Source organism: Falco naumanni, chromosome 2 (genome assembly GCF_017639655.2).
Source record: "Falco naumanni isolate bFalNau1 chromosome 2, bFalNau1.pat, whole genome shotgun sequence".
Classification (NCBI taxonomy): Eukaryota; Metazoa; Chordata; class Aves; order Falconiformes; family Falconidae; genus Falco; species Falco naumanni.
This window is the reverse complement of record NC_054055.1, coordinates 88,801,904-88,820,380: the sequence shown is the minus strand read 5'-3', so window position 1 is coordinate 88,820,380 and position 18,477 is coordinate 88,801,904.

Below are 18,477 nucleotides of genomic sequence, written 5' to 3'. Positions count from 1 at the left end.
GTCCAAACAAACAATGGGGTTGTCCATAGTCTTAAAAAGACCTGCTCTGACTTGGACAATGAGGACACTGGAACTTATGTCTACATTGTAGTTCACCATGAAGGGATTCCTGGTCCATGGCTGTTTTATTTATGCTACAAAACTAGACACATGCCCAGGACTGTTCCCTAGCATTATTGTTAAGTGTCAAGAAGTGTCTCATGTTTATATTATTCAGTTCCTTCTTCTCCAAAACAGGATGTGCATGTCCAAACTGCCCACTGGGAATCGGTCCTGGACTGTTCTGTTGCCAACATCATGTCCTGGAATTGTTTGAGGTGGTGATAGTTGTCTCTGCAGTAAATTATTTCAGGGAGCACTCTTAAAATTTTGAGGAGTAGTAGTCTATTAAGAAGTTCTAGTTGCTGGAAACATTCCTTGATGCTCATTAATTTACTAGTATAGGAATATCTGTGATACTTTCTGTTGACAAGAACTACTGTATTTGTGGAGAGAACTTTTTATCTTCTTTTTAAATTGAACCTTCACACAATGTTTCTTTTGCTGTAACATCAATTTCAGTTTAGACTAAAACACATTATTTTTTGTCAAATGATAGGCCATATAGGAGAGGACAAAACAAATTGTACATGAAAGAAAATACTTTGAACAATGTACAGCCAGATTCTGAATCCTTTGCCCATAATGTGTAAGATCTAATTCTTTTACCCACCAAGTAATGAAACTAAATTAACAGAGCTGGTTTAATACATGATACATTCCGAAGTGAATGCAAGATAAAGATTTCTATGATAAATAATAAAAACATGGGTTTAACAGTTTCTACCTTTAAAATTTCATGAATAAATTTAAGGCAACTAATATTTAGAGAAGAATAAAATTTCAAAGGCAGTAGAAGTATGTATGATTTTGCATTAATATTGATAAATTTTCAGCCAAAATCATTTGTACCTATATATTGGATAGAGTGCACCCTCAGTAGATGACAAAATTAGGATTAGTTGATGCATAAGAGGGTTTTGTTGCCATTCAGAAGAACCTGTCCTATGAAAACAGGCTGAGAGAGTCGGGTTTCAGCCTGGAGAAGAAAAGCTGCTGAGGACACCTTATAGCAGCCATCCAGTACCTAAAGGGAGCTTATAAGAAATATGGGGACAGATTTTTTAGTAGGGTCTGTAGTGATAGGACAGGGGACAATGATCATAAACTAAAAGAGTGTATATTTTAGATTAGATATTAGGAAGAGATTCTTCACTGTGAGAGTGGTGAGACACTGGAACAGGTTTCCCAAAGAAGCTGAGGATGCCCCATCCCTGGCAGTGTTCAAGGCCAGGTAGGATGGGGCTTGGAGCAACATGGTCCAGTAGAAGGTGTCCCTTCCCATGGCAGGGGTGTTGGAACTAGGTGATCTTTAAAGTCCTTTCCAACCCAAAACATTCTGTTATTTGATCATTCTATAAACCTTTGCAGGCTGGAAAAATGGGCCAGGAGGAACCTCATGAAGTTCAACAAAGGCAAATACCAAGTCCTGCACCCAGAAAAGAATAAATCCACTGCAGTTTAGCTAAAGCAGCTTTGCAGAGAAGGGCATGGGGGGCCTGGTGGACACCATGCTGACCCTGAGCCAATACTGTGCCCTTGCAGCAGCAAAGGCTGACAGTATCCCATGCTGCATCAGGCAGAGCTCTACTGGCAAGACTGAGAGAGATGATCCTTCCTCTGTACTCAGCCTTGGTGAGCCACATCTAGTTCCAGTGCTGGCTCCTCAGGACAAGACAGACAAGGGACATAGTGGAGCAAGTTCAGCAAATGATGATGAAGATGACTGTAAAAAGATACTTTCTGATTACACTTCTCTTCTGCTTCATTTAATCCAAGATATAATTTGCTATTTAAAGAAAGCTTTTTTTCCATCTTTCTCAGGCTAACATAATTCATTATAAGCAGTGTATGCATTTTTCTGTATACCTGTGTGTGTGGGTGTGTCTATGAGTGTATAAGTTTACATCATGCCCTGAAACATACAAAATATGTCCAAAACAATGGTTTTCATACAGTATGCCTCTTAGTATGATAATTATCATGATGATACTTATGAGGGATCATAGTAATTTCCTTCTAATACTGAACAAGGAACTTTGGAGGCAAATAGAATTATTCTTAAATATATGCCTTAACACAGGTCTCCTTACACATACCTGGGAACAGTTAATTCCTTTAACCAACACTTCAATAATAAGCCTTATGTATATTATCAATAAGAGAGCTGTGTTACATAAATCACAGAAGTGTATACTGAACTGAATTCAGTTATACTGCTCTTGTTATGTCTAGAAATCACTTCAGCAGCCATGTTCTGCAAGGTTAAATGTACACACTGGTTATGTTACATCTTTCAGACCTTTTCTGCTGATAGAAAGAATGTATATAGCCTGAGCAGTATTTATAAAGAGTTACTTTCATAGCTACACATTCATAGTGGTATAACAACCTGCACAATACTTGGATGCAAGACCGGTCAGTCACACTGTCCCCTTGCTGTGATGCACCCAAAGTTTATTTTAAGAAAGGAAACGAGAAATTTATGTGAGAAAAATACATACAGGTTACCTTCTGGCCTCTGCAATTCTCTGAGGTATTTTAAAATATTCAAGTGCATGCTAGTTCTTCAGCTCCGTCAATAGACTTTTAAAGTCACGTGGAAGTCTGTCTTCACCTCTTCCAAGGTCCTATTGGGCAATGAATACATCTGTTTAATTTTGCTGAGGTCCAGTAACTCAATTTCTTCAGTGCATCTCTCCAAAGAACTTTGGTACTCACATTTTTTTCCACCACAAAAGTAAGATTCTACAGTAAATTTCTCAGACTTATATCAGTTCATTGCATAGTTGCACTTACAGATTCACAAGCCATCCATAACTACTAAAATCCCCTTCACTGTTCCACTGTAAACCAAATAACAAGAGAATCAGAGATTAAGTATACTTCTGAATGCTTATGCAACAGTGAAAAGAGCATCGATTATCCAGGAGGACTGCAATATAACATACTCACAAACACAGCAAGCAATTGTTTCATTGATTATTGTAAATGATGTCTTAAGTAACATGTGTTCATTTCTGCTGGTAATGTACTATCTGACTTCCTCAGATCTCTAGGTGAAGGATGTATTGAACATTTCTGGTCAAAGAGCTTCAGCTTGTAGTGACAAAAGTCTAGGGCAGCAATTGAATACAGATGGCAACTTCAGAGCCTATGCAAACAGGTGAACTTTGTCAAGCTTGACATATCTAACAACAGGAACCCTTGGCTGTGTTTGTTTTCCTTACATTATTGAAATACTTAACAAAATAAACTTTCCATTGACTGTTCTTATTTTACCTCTGTAGTTTTAAATGCAAATTATTGAAATAGGGAAAACCTGCAAGGAGTCTTATTCAAGAAGCTAAATCAATCAATGCCAGCATAAGGAAAAATTTATGTCCTGTGCATTAGGGGTTGTCTACAGGACACTAAGAGCACAAGAAGGATATTAACTTAGGATGCACAAAGTGCTTTGCACACCGTCTGCACATACACACTCATGGTGTATGCTAAGGCAGACAAAGCTTCCTGAAGAAAAGAGCAGTGTCTAAAGATCTGTCTGTTTTTTCTAACTCTGCAATTATTTTCTATTCAAATTTAGTGTGTTTTATATCTTTCTAGGTGTCTCCCAGCACCACTACCTTTGAAGACAACACTTAACAACCCCAAAACTATGGAGATCAAGAGGTACTCCAGAACATATCTCACATTCTGCCATTCTGTTGACTGGCTTTTCTTTCTGTGACAGCAGCCCTCATTGGCATAATTTAATAAATAGATCTCCCAAAATTCATAATGACTATATGACTCTCTTTGTACTCTACTCTTGCAGAAATTGACCCAGACTTAAATTTACTAATTTTTTGTCTTCAGTCCCTAAGACTAAAGTCTGTAAGATTGGATTTGCAGGTGTTACACCATACCTCTTGTTTTATTCCTTTCTTCAACATGATTCATTTTTACTACATAAATAAATATGAATATGTTTTAGCTATGTCAATGTTTGTTGTTATTTTTCTCTTATGAGCAGATTTTAGAGCAGGCCTTTGTTTTGCAAGCTACAGAGCATCAGATTCTTCTGTGATGCTTCATTTGTGTAAGGATAACAAGGAAAAAATTTAGCAATGATGTTTCCTTCTCTGTGAAGAAGGAAAGTCTGGTTTTGTGTTGTTTCACTTTGTTTTGGTTTCCTATGGTATTAGGCAACCCTCTGCACACTTAGAAGAGCTTTGGAGTTTGAAACAACAGTTATAATTTTGAAGCTATTAGAAAAAGTAGCAAATGGATGGCAACAACAATGATTTCTACATTTCCAGAGACTTTGGCACAGTCAGCAGCATTAACATAGTATGCCAGCCTGACTTCCATCTTTAAGAGAACACAAAACAATTTAAATAAAAATCTCAACAAAAATATGTTTGTGTCTATCACCTTGGTGAAGACATAATTGCAAGTGGTCATCATGCCAGGTAGGCAGGGGTTAAGGAAAAAAAATCAGAATATATACTGGGTAAACTGAATCTTTTCAAGTCAATGTAGCAATCACAGCTTCTGCTTTAGAAAGCCAGAGGGGAATCTTCTGGAAGGACATTGGCAAGAAAAAAAAAAAAAATGCTACTAAAATGTTTAATAAGCCACAATCACGATTCATGAAATGTTGAATGTTTGCTTTGCCATATCAATGGTTAAACCCAGAAAATTATTTCTAGGATTGTGTTCATCTTGCAATGAGAAAGAAAAAAATACTTTACTGTTTCATGAGAAAAAAGCAAAACCAGGTATTTTTTAAGCAGAGAATTGCATGTAGTTCATCAAAGGTCATAGCGATGTTGCCAGAAGCAACATGGTTTTGTTAGCATTTCATTTTAAAAAAAGATCTCTCCATTTGATGTGCTGTGTATCTCACTGATGGCAAAAGGAGGCAGACTAAAACTGAGTTCTATGGGACTTCCAATGTGTTAAGCACAGGTGGAAGTGATTCAAGACACACTATATTATATTATAGGGGCAACAGGAAGGATTCCATTTTACTAAAACTACTGCTGTACAAGTAGCTTGCAGACACAGTTCATACTTACATTACTTGAAAACAACAAATAATAATACTTTGGATGAAATATTGAACAGAGCCTGGAAAATGAAACTGATCATATCTACAAATACCTGCTTCTTGGCTTAAGAAGTATTTTGGTCTGATGTGGTAATTAATTTTTTTCATTTCCTGTCAAACAGTAATGAATTAATTAGAAGTTATTGGTCTCTCTTGCATATTTTCTTTAATATTTTAGTACTTTATATCTTCCCACCATTTTACTTCTTCAGGATTTTGTTTTTCTTATGTCAACAAAGCAAGTTACAGTGATTTCACCATCACTGTGGCCAGTGAGCATTAGCTGGTTCTTTGTTACAAGGCTGCAAGACATTTTCTTGTGTCCAGTGCCTAGGATATTGTCCCTTCATGAGACACTGTAATAATAAACCTATTATTGCTATAGCCACACACACAAACAGATGCACACAAAACACTACCAAAAAAAACCAAAACAGAAAGATGGCTGTTTCATAAGTTAATAATTGAAATAAAATTGTTAATAATTGAATATAGGCTATGATTCTCCGTATTATCCCTGCATAAATGCAGTTTCCAAAAATTATACCCTACTTCATAAGATTATGTTACAGGGTGGTTTATTAGCAGTTCTCAAGACCATCAAGAAAGTGGTAGCATTTATTTTAGTGACACTGATACAGAAGAACGGAACAGCAATTCAGCCTATCATATCTACATTATCATTCTGAAAGCAGCTGCTGTACTGATGACACATCTATAATTCTCCAGAAAAGACATAATGAAAACATAAACTTCAAAGGCTCTTTTGTAAAAATGTTTTTGCATCTTTGTGATACATTCACTGAGATCAGCTATTGAAACATTGAAGGTTTATTTGATTTTTTAACTATTTTTTTAAACCATCACCATTAAATGGATCTTGGCAACTTATGTTTATCTTTAGTGTGTTGGGATTTGTTTGTTTTTAAGAAAGATCCTCAGGACAAAATCTTTTAAGTTATTCTGAAGTGACAATGGTATAATAAAGGCTTATAAAGAATCATGGTCGTCTTTCAGAGGTGTAGGTGATATGCATGGTTTTGGGGTGGGAGGGGGGTTGTGGTTTTATACTAAATTATGAAAGTCCCCTAAATAAATCACTGTTTTGTAACTATGACTTCAGTAAGATCTCCAACACTATAGATGATTAATGTTTTCCTCATTTTTGCCTTTTTAAATCACTTATTCTTAGACATGCTTGTCATGTCAGGTATTCAAAACACAAAGGACAGATGAAGTTTATAGATCAAATCTTCCATCTCTTTATCTTGAACATGTACAAAAATCTTACTTTTCTGAATTCTAGTCCTCATTAATTTCACAACTGAGATTAATTTGAACCTGATAACACTCTAATTCCTTGTTTGAAATTACTTTTCTGTTATACTTGCTCATTTTACAGGTATGCCTGCTGGAAAGGAATATACAGGAATTTTGGGGAAGAGCTGAGGTTAATTCTGTTCTCTTCTTCCTTCCCTATTGTGTTTTTTTTGTCTTAGTATTTCTCTATAATTTATCTTTAATCACAGTCTTAGGGTGCTTATACATGCCACAATTGTTTCTAGAATTACATAAAGTAATGCATAATTTCCAAAAACCTTTTTGATTTTTCTGTGTATAAATATTCCTCGTAGCACATTTTGTTAAAGTAAGTAGTCTAGCAGTTGATTTATACTTTGATTTGTGACAGAAAGTTAATTTAATTTTTTTCTATGTATATTTTACATTGCCTTGTTTTAATTAGCCTTCAAGTAAGATTCTATTTCATTGCAGCCTACATCATCAGGTTGATTACATTGAGTGACCCATGTTTAGAATTTGACAAGCACTTTTACTACAGTGTCTCATATCTTAGTGGTGGTCTGACTAATTTAACTTTGGAAAGTCTTAATTTACAAAAAGCGATCTATAAAAAACAGTTGCAAAATTTCCTAATCTGTAGAAGATTCCTCACACAATGTTATATGTAGTGAATACATTTCATACATATAGTAATTGTATTGAACATATATGTTATATATTCAACTGCTTATAGTAGCAGAGTTTTGTATTCAAGAAAAAAGAAGAGAAGACAGGGAAGGGGAAGAGGAAAAAGAGGAGAAAGAGAGAAAGGGAAAAATAAATAAAAAAAAAAGAGAACTGAATTTTAAAAAATGAAGAAAAAAACAATAGAAAAAAGAAAAATAGAAAAATAAGAAGAAGAAAAAGAGAAAAAGAAAGATTTTAAAAGAAATGAAAAATATGAAAACAGAAAAGGAATAAAAGAAATGAAGGAAAAGGGAAAAAGAGGAAAAATGAATAAATAAGGAAAAGGAAAAAAGACAAAACCAAAAGCCATTGATATGGATTACAAAATGGACTTAGCCTTCTACTTACAATAATATTATTAGGAAAGGGACAGGTCCATATTATCCTTTATTTTGTTTTTTTCTTTACTGATATTTCCCAGACCATGTTATGCTGTCTTATCAGACCACTAATATCCTTCACAATTTGCCAGCATATAGCTCAGAAATTCTTATTTCCATCTGTGTCTGCATCCTGATGTGTCCTGTCTGAATAAAAAGAAATCACCTAAACCTGCCAGCAGACAGCTTGAGAGAAGGCCTGGTGGAAATACATATTTTAAAGGCAATTGTATGAAAAAATTGTTAGTAGAGCAGTATTAGGGAGCATCTTGACAATTAGAAACTTCAGAAAGTTATAGCTTACAGCAATACAGTTATAATTTATGAACAGTTCTGTTTAATGTTTCAACAGTTCAGATTGTCACTAAATTATCACAAAAAATTGAATGAGTTATTTGAGAATAGTTAGCCTGTTCAGCACTAAGCATCAGTATTTTCTTTGTATTTCATAAACTTAGTTGCAGCCTTGAAGTACCAGGTCTATCAACCAATCCCAGCTGACCTGCAGGATTAGGGAAGTGAAAATGTAAAGAGTAAATGAGACAGTGAAAGTTTACTTCGAAAGCAGCAAGCAGAGCTGCAAAACACTGATTAATGATGTATCACATAGTTTTACTGACTTTTAAGAAAATAAAGATTCTTGAACTTCACTGCTTTTACCTATCTGTTTTTCATTTTAACACTAAGCTGTCCGAATTTTTCATTGTAACTAAATTGTCCTAATATTAAATTCTTCTAACTCTCAAAAAAAATTGTTTACAAATGCAACGTGATTTAAGCAAAATTATTCATTATTTTCTATTCCTTCAATGTTTTGGGGTTTTAAAAATGTAAATAAGATTTAAAGTATGGGTTATGTTTTATTAATTCTTTTCTACTGTACCATTGGCGTTGCTTGCTACTTGCACTATCTGATTGACCAGCTACAACAATCAGTTGTAGATCAACCTTGATTTTTAATGAAAGGATAATAATGCAGAAGGAATAAATTAAGCACACTTGTGCATTATGAGAAGAGCTGCTTTTGTGAATATTCTGCTTATTTATTCTTCTTTATGTAGGTTTATAACCTAAAATGGTTTTGGTATTTTTCTTTAACATGCAATATATTTTATGACTTTATGTAAAATTTATGTTTTCATCTTCTTTTATCTAGTCTTTGTGAGTGAACAGTAGAGTGATGTAAGAACTTTAACAAATATTGAATATTGTAATACCAACTTGTAGATATGTTTCCATCTAACTATTTCACAAATCACAATTTTATTTGTCAAAGCAAGCTATTCAATGCATGAAAGTGCAGAAGTTATATCCTGGATTCTCCCTAAGATGTACCGTGCTGCTAAAATAGGCTAGATAGCATGAGGAGACCAGCAGAAAGCTTATTTTTTCTTTCTAGAATTTAGGGCTGTTATTCTGGTCAATGATGATTTTTTGCCATTTAGATGTCTGCCTTAAACAACATCCACTGAAAGCCTGAGTTTACTGTGATGGTATGTTTAATTACTGAAACACTGAGTTCTCCCCAAAGACTTGTTTGCCTCATTTGAATTCCTTGCATTGAAAACATCTTTGACCAGTATTTTGCAAACTCTTTTTGACCCCTTCCAATCTGCAAGGCCTTTCTTTCTTGAGAGTTAAATAGTGCTATTCTGGCCTATTTAGGAGTACTATCAAGACCTATTAATCATTTTGTGCTTCCTCCTGTATCAAAGTACTTCCATCAGCATCTTTCATCAATTAAACCAGAGATGGATGAAAGCTAATCATTTTTATGTTAAGATTCTTCTGTCTCTGCCAAACAAGGTTCATTTTGTTATGGAATCTGGGAAAACTGCAGTGCAAAAAACTGAGTCCCATCACAGAAAATATAATGCAGATCACTTGCCTGTTAGGCAATAAGAGTTCAAATTCCCTCCATCACAGGAGAGAACGTAATGTTGTCTCCCACATTTCAATTGGGCCTCTAAAATCCTAAGAAGAATAGCTACTGCTTTATCTGACAGTGTGGTTGTGGGGTTTGGGTTTTCCTTGTTATTTTTTATTTGTGTGTGTGTGTGTGTGTGCTGTTCATGTCCCCACCCCCTCCCCACCCCCCACCCCCTTCTTTTTTTTTAACTCCCAAGCCTAATTTTGTGATTCATATGGTACAAATGCCTGCCAGACTGGTATCGGAGGTGATCTGGGAAATGCCTAGCTTGTAGATCTTGAGGAAACGATGTGCTAAATATTCAGCCCATAGGCAGCTGCAATCATGTCAAAGTACAAATCTTCAGGTGCCTAGGAAACCTTTCTGAGTGAAAAGTCAACTGCCTACGTACTGTAGTTTCCTGAAACACCAGATGGCACTTGACTGTGGGTTTTGATCATATAAATATTGGAGAAGCTAAGCAAAATGAGGTGGCATAAATCCTCTTATGGATTTAGCAGTAGTCTTCTTTCATAGAATGTGCACATTTGGATTCTGATATTGTGTTTGACCAAAATAACAGAAAAGAAATGAAAATGTAGAAGTGTTTCTGTTCCTGTTATATTTTCAGCCTGAAATTCAGATCAAAGAATGTTAGTCTGGAGTAGTTTTATTCTTGTATCTGCAAATTATCCAAAGGAACAAAAAAAAAAAACCAAACAAACCAACCCACAGCTCCCCAGACCTATTCAGAGTCGGCCTTTGATATCTTGAGACCTGTTTCCTTTCATGGGATCTGAGAACAGAAGATATTTTTAAGAGCTGCTGTAGAGTAAGAAAATAGCTTAGAATGATAATAGATATAGAAACACAGTTTAAAATATGCATGACTGCCATTCATGTAGATGCATATTCTTTTTCACAAATGCCAGCCTATATAAATGGCTTTGCATTATGTCAGTTTTCTATGGCTGACTTTTTTCTGTGAAAGTTTTGTTAACGGCCATATTTGAGATGTGGACCCTTCCAAAGCAGCATGCTCCCTTACGTTAACCATGTGCATCTATACTTAAATGTTCTCCATCTACTTTGAATATGTAAATAAGCCATTCACTGCAGCAAAAGCATGTGTTACAAAAATATGATATGTATACCTTGCTTTATAATGTTTTTTTACTTGGCTAGACAAAGGACTGGGTAGCAAAAGCAAGGCCTCTAAAGAATATTCAGGCCTATAAAAAATAGTAAGCTATACTTTAAAAAAGTTATATATAACAAGGTATGTATAACTTTAGTCTATTTGTAATTATCAATCACAATGGAATAACAGTTGAACCTTTCCAAAATAAGCATCTAAGCTATCACAGTGCCAGACTGATTTTTTTCTAACAAAATCATGTTTAGCAATAATGGAGTGTCATAACTCAGGGAACTAGTCAAATCTTCTTTTCTTCTGACTTACTGCAAGTATATTTTAGTGCTTATAAAATTTTAATGACGTGTCAACTGTGTTTGAATTCTCCTTTCCAATGAAGAGTATTTTCCTTGATTGGCATCACATTATAACTTTTATTTCAGAAAACCTGATCTCTTGAACAAATGTCATCATTTGATTCCTAGCTGACATTCCCTTCTCACTTCACACTTGTATGAAATTAGTATTGCACACTGAATGAAACAAATGTCATATTTCATTTTTATTTTTATTGCACATATTTTTCACTTATAAAAGAGAAAATAATCCACACACAGAAAAGGAAAGTTACCTTCATCAAATTCTAGCCTAAGGAGAGAGAGCTACTCCTTGACAGAGACCTCAATACAAGGATAATGCTTGGCCTGTTCCTAACGTGAAATATGTGAGCAATTTCCACCAAAAAATTTCAGATTTTCTAAATGTAGTGTTGATTCAGAACCATTATTGTTAAGACCATAATCCTTAAAGGCACAATGAGCATCTAATGTTACCTGCACACTTGGGTGTGGAATAAGTATAGATTGGCTCACCAACAGAAAGCAGGAAATGTATTATACTTGTCCTTTTAGCATAGTAGACATAAAATACATAAGCAAGCAAATTAAGTAGGACAGCATCACCATCGTCTTGGACAGGGTGATTTTATCCTTTGGTGACTCATTATATCTTATTTTATAATAAACTTCTTTTATATAATGCTTTCCTTGAATGTGCCATTAAAGGAAGATGACAGAAGGTAGGAGGTGAGAATGACTAGATGAGTATTCAGCACCAGATTGGTATTCCATTAATATGAACTACCATTTCCTCATCATCAAAGACAGACATTTGCTTGGATATCCATAACCATAAAGTTTTATTTTTACTAGACTCTCGCTTAAAATAACTCTACTTCATAGTATTTTATTTCTTTAAACTGATAAATTATTTATTTATTTAGTGCTGGCAGAGATTCAAACAGAAACATGTTTTCTCACTAAAGATATTGTAGAAAGTATATTCCTGTGTCCTGCACAAGACATAGAGTATCCTGTACCCTGCCTTCTCTTTTCTCCAAATACTCAACCAGGAAAAAACCAAACCAAACCAAACTGAAACCAAAACAAAACCCCAGAACAAAACAACAAAACAGAATACCAAAACCAGTCTTTTATTAGTTACATTAAATTTTATTACATAAATAAAAGTTATGTCTGCAGCTACAACCACACAGTCAGAAAAAAACAGCCAGAGTTGCCAGTAATTATAAATCCATAATGCGAATATGCTGCTAGTGTTTTGCTCCCTGTAGTCTGTTTCTATAAAAACAAGTGATCTTTTATCAAGCTATGGAATCACACTAAAAAATCATAAGAATTTTAAAAAACAAACTGGAGAGATATGGCTTTGATGGGTGGACCATTCAATGGATAAGGAATTGGCTGGATGGTTGCACTTAAAGAGGTAGGGTCAATGGCCTGATGTCCAAGTAGGGATCAGTGATATTTGGTATTTCTCAGGGGTCCATATCGGGATGAGCGCTGTTCAACATCTTTGGTAGCAACATGGATAGTAGGATTGAGTGCCCCATCAGCAAGTTTGCTGATGATACCAAGCTGAGTGGTGCAGTTGACACCCTGGGGGAAGGGATGCCATCCTTAAGGGAAGGGATGACAAGAGGGACCTTGACAGGCTTAACAGGTAGGCCTGTGTGAACCTCATGAGGTTCAACAAGGTCAAGTGCAAGGTCCTGCACCTGGGTCAGGGCAACTCCTGATATCAATACAGGCTGGGTGGAGAGTGTATTAAGAGCAGCCCTGAGGAGAAAGACTTGGGTGGGGGTGCTGGTGGACGAAAAGCTCAACATAGCCCAACAATGTGTGCTTGCAGCCCAAAAAGCCAACCAAAGTATGGGCTACATCAATAGAAGCATAGCCAGCAGGTCAAGGGAGGTGGATTCTGCCCCTCTAGTCCACTCTGGTAAGACCCATCTGGATTACTGTGTTCAGCTTTGGAGTCCCCAACATAAGAAGGACATGGACCTGTTGGAGTGAGTCCAGATGAAGGCTATGAAGAGGACCAGAGGGCTGGAGAACCTCTCCTGTGAAGACAGGTTGAGAGAGTTGGGGTTGTTCAGCCTGGAGAAGAAAAGGCTTTGGGGACACCTTATAGCAGCCATCCAGTGCCTAAAGGGAGCTTTTAAGATAGGGGCAGACTTTTTAGTAGGGTCTGTAGCAATGTGACAGGGGGTAATGATTATAAACTAAAAGAGTGTACATTTAGATTAGATATTAGGAAGAAATTCTTCACTGTAAGAGTGGTGAGACACTGGAATAAGTTTCCCAGAGAAGCTGTGGATGCCCCATCCCTGGCAGTGTTCAAGGCCAGGTAGGATGGGGCTTGGAGCAACCTAGTCTGGTGGTAGGTGTCCCTTCCTGTGGCAGCAATGTTGGAACTAGACGATCTTTAAAGTTCTTTCCAACCCAAACCATTCTGTTATTCTATTGTTCTATAATACTGGTTATAGTGAGAATAGGATTCCACACTGAAGGTTTTCTTTCCAGATTAAATTACATAGTTTGAAGTAACAAGGTGTCCTCTTTTTAAAACCTTGCCTGGTGAGGTTTGAATGCATTTCTGAGGAAATATTTAGAATTACATATAGATCAGATGAAGAATATTGCTGCATTGTAACTGATTTACCATTATTTTGAGACAGGTAAAATGTTATTAAGTTTTGGTTTTAATATTTAAAATATAATTTAAAATTAACTATTTAACAGATTAATTATTTGCACAAGCTACTGCCACCTGCAAGGTAGACACCAATCTCCAATATTTCAGTTTTCTGAGATTCATGTCTATATCATAACAATATTTCTACTGCTGCCCTTTATTCTTTCCACTGCCTCCTACTTACCTAATCCTCTGAAGAGAGTAGGTGGGTAACTTTCTCTCTGATTCTGCATATTTATTTAGTATACTTTCAGCACATTCTATGTGTGGCACACTTAGACTGCAATCCAGTTGCTATCTCCAAGGCAACTGGTCAATAGCCTGGTTGTATTTATGGAATGGAGAACAAAGGAATACAGAAGAATGTTTTATGGTGCTTCTCCTGTTTTGTATGGCATGGGTGCATGGAGAGAGGGAGAGAGAGAGGAAGGGAAGAAGAGAGGAAGGAAAATGAGGGTGAGAGGGAGGGAAGGAAAGAGTAAAGGAGGGTGGAAAGGAAGGAAAGAGGAAAGGAAGGAGGGAAGTGAGGGAGGGAGACAAGGTGTTTTTCTGCGACAGTCTGAAAAATGGCATGGGTATTGCTTGTGAAAAAATACTCTTGTATTTGGATACATTTATGAATTGACATATTTTTTTAAATCTTGTTATTCAAAAAATAATATTCCACTGAGTTATGCCATTCCAACTAATACTTCTATTAATGACACTAATTTAAATTTTGGCAGATGAATGCAGAAAAACAACCTTACAAATGTTTAGCTGTTATTCAGGGGAAGCAGTTGAGCCATGCTGCTTCTGTTTCTTCAAGAATTAAATTGACCAGCAGAACTTGGAATGCAACAGAGGCTCAGCTCTCCCCCTTATTGTGCAAGCAACATTGCAACCACATAGGAGTATATAGTCTCCTTTGGGATATAATGAATTATGCAGTTCCAGGGGTAAAGGGATCAGTTCCTGCATGGCTAATTCCTCTTCACATGAGAGTGGTCTGCTGGATGAAGCTCTTCTGCATTTGCTGGCATTTTCAAATCCATCACCATGTAGTCACAATCCGATGTGTATCTATGTCCAGACTAAGCTGTTGAGCCATCAGTAAATATGTACTTCACAATGGGTCATCCTGCATGCCACGGTAAGAGGTTGCTTACATACTGGTTCTTTGATTCAGGTTATTACAGTAAGAAGGATAGAAGGAAAAGATCTGATGTACATTTGAGAGCAGATAAAACAGACAGAGCTGAGACATTCTGAGGGAGAAGATATGTGCTGTTGTGAACAGACTCAAATATTTAAAACACCAAACTTCACACCATGGGATAGGATGACGTTTTACCAAGGCAGAATTTGTAGAGGATTAATCACTTGTTTCTTTATATAGAAACCCCCTATGTATTCCTATTTATAGTTGGTCATTGTCAAGTATCTAAATTTAATCGAAATATAAATTGCATTTCCCCTTTTTCTTTCTCACTTCTTGTGTACTATTTACTTTCTCGTTAATAGCAGGACTCTTTATAATGAAAAACAATGATCTGGTCATTTCCCCGCTCTCTGTTTTCCAGCTTTTACATGTCTTATCCTCAGGTCTACACTAAATATAAAAGCCAAAACTTGAGGGACTTTACTTAATTGTTTCAGTTTTAATGTAAACTGATGAGATAATTATGACATCAACAGATGAGGTTCTAGGAAACTGAAGTACTCTGAGACCCAGTAAAAATCAGAGGAAAGTTTAAAATTAAAGAATTCACTTTGCTTTCAGTGGATGTACTTGGTCAGCCTTCTTCCATACTAATGGTAGTAAAGTGACATGGAAATTGAGGAGACATCAAGTTCTATTTGCTTGCTTAATTTGTAGAAGGTTCACCAGTTGTGAGTACAGATCACTAGGCAAAACTAGGCCAAACCCCACCTCAATGAGGCTCAAAATTAGTACGAAAATGTGTCTTGTATTCCCTTTATTAACATGCTGTGCACAGCTTTTTGTGAGGGATGGAACTCTAGTCAAATGAAAGGTCTTGTTAGCAATGAGATAACAGCTATTTATGTGTTTATTATGTGTTTGATGCAAACTTGCTGAGCACATAATGCTTCCAAATTGTCTAGGCTTATCTATATTCCTTTTTTTTTTTTTTTTAATTTGATGGTGACATTAAACTTCACGAAGATATCACCTGAAAGTTGACACCTGCATTTACAAAGAAGCATTAAAGAGCTGATGCAGCATCTTTCACTGAAAGCTTTGCAACTTAGATTATGAAATAATTTGAAAATAAACTTTCATTAAAGTTGAATGTGGTAGTATAAAAGCAAAATTACTACATAAATATTTTGGAATGTGCATATGTAAAAAATAGCATTTGCAATGGGTTTGATAGCAATTTTGTCAGTGCAGGAGAGGCACAGAAAACCTGGAAGCAATGCTTTGACAAGATTTCCATCTAAAGGCAATGAAAATTTGCTCATTTACATCAGGTATTTTTTTTCTATAGTATGTATTTCATGTAACTCTAATACAGTTATTTTAGTGTAAACAAGGAAGTCAAATTCTACATTTCTCATCTATCTCACACTGACACCTGCCTTGTGATCTGAGAAAGGAAAATTGTTTTGTTCTCAAAATCCTTGTTTACAATAAAGTAACTCTTATTTTCCAAGTAAACTGTGAAAACAATAATGTAATGTTTTCTTTTAGCAGTCTGATTTGAAGTACATGGTGTTCACAGCATTTCCAAATGCTTATTGATTAAGACAATTCACTGAATATTACTTCATCAGTAGATTAATTGTTATGATAATCACATTTAATGTATGCTTAATTTCCCCAGTGTAATCAACAATAGAAAGACAACATTTTGTGACACTTTTTAAGATTAAATGATTTAGCGTAAAGAAAGAATGACTTATTTATCCATAAATCATTATAATAGGCACAGTTCAGTACCAGTGAATTTGCCTAACAGAGCTACTATAAGTCATTGTCATACGCCTTTATAACTAGTGGCAAAGATTTGCATAAGGAATCTTAGTTCTTCTATTTTGTCCTACTTTGAATGAAAGATTTAACATAAATGTATCATTTTAACATTTTTGAATGTATGTAGTTATTGGTGAAATTCTGACTCATTAAAATCAGCAGCAAAATATACATTTATTTAAATTAATCTAGCATTTCAGGCTTTTAAAATAATAATAAAAAAGTGGATATTTTTTAGATTAGTGGCACGGTCAGAATAAAAAGTGCTGCAGGTGGAGCTGCCATTCTGTCAGCTCTTTTTCATGTACTAAGATATATACAGCACAATTGTGCAGCTAAGGATACACAGATACAGTGCTGAAAAGAAAAATAATTGATATCAATAACTACTGTGGATTTCATGAAACCACAAGGTATTGCCAATATTTGAAGCTATCCAAATTATTCTGAAGTGTGTTCAAGCCTGTATTGTCCTAGTAATTTGTTTTTAAGTAAGTCTGGTGCTCAACATATATTAGTTAATGTTGATCCTTTGAAATCATATAACATCAGGCAAATCTCTAAATTTATAATAAAAAACACAACTTACATACTTGTAAGGGATGGTGCAGAGAGGAGATACTAATACTTTAGGTATCCATTTTCTCACCTATTCTTTGGATTAGGGCACTCCAGTAAAACATTTACGGTTTTTGAAGTATGTGCTAAAATTATCTTTCACTTCTTGAACTCAGATATATTACATAGGCTGATTTAAAGTGGTTTTTTTTTCTTAAATTTATATGATACATGATTTTTTAAAGTTAACTTGTTGCTGATCAATGTAGAATTTATTATTAGACTGTTTTAATTTACTTTAGCTTTATAAAACCACTTTTTTTATCCCTGTAATCAGGTGACTAAACCAGGCTAGCTTAGAAAATTGACTTTTAGTTTATAAGATTTCTTTTATCTATGACTTAAAAGAGTGATTTCTGTGCTTCAGCTTTCCCTTCCTATCCTTGTGTCATAGTTTAACCCTGTCCGGCAACCAAACACCACGCAGCCACTCGCTCACTGCCCCCCACCTGGAGGAGTGTGGAGGAGAATTGGAAAGGAATGTAAAACTTGAGGGTTAAGATAAGAACACTTTAGTTATTTAAACAGAATTAAAAAGGTAACAACAACAACAATAATAATAATAACAACAGTTATAATGGAAAAGGTGGGAAAAGGATAAAATCCAAAGGAAAAGGGAAAAAGGAAAACAAGTGATGCACAGTGCAACTGCTCACCACCCGCTGACCGATGCCCAGCCAGTCCCTGAGCAACAATGCCCTCCACAACTAACTGTCCAAGTTTACATGCCAAGCATGATGTCCCATGGTATGGAATACCTCTTTGGCTGGTTCAAGTCAGGTGACCTGGCTGTGTCCCTTCCCAGTCTCTTCTGCCCCTCCAGCACTCTGGCTGGCAGGGCCCAAGAAACTGAAAAATCTTTGACTTAGTATAAACATTACCCAGCAACAACTAAAACCATCAGTGTGTTATCAATATTGTTCTCAGGTCAGAGCCAAAACACAGCACTGTACTAGTTACGAAGAAGAAAGTTAACTCCATCCCAGCTGAAACCAAGATACCTTGCTCCTGAAGGTTGTCACTGAAACAGACATACCTGTTGGTTTGCCTTGGAGTGGGTTCCCCATCCTCTAACGTATTATTTTGATGAATGAAAGCAAGGCTGAAATCTGATCGGATTGATAATAAATAAATGTTGCTGCATCTAACCACAACTTTGTCAGATCAGTTAGTACCTTG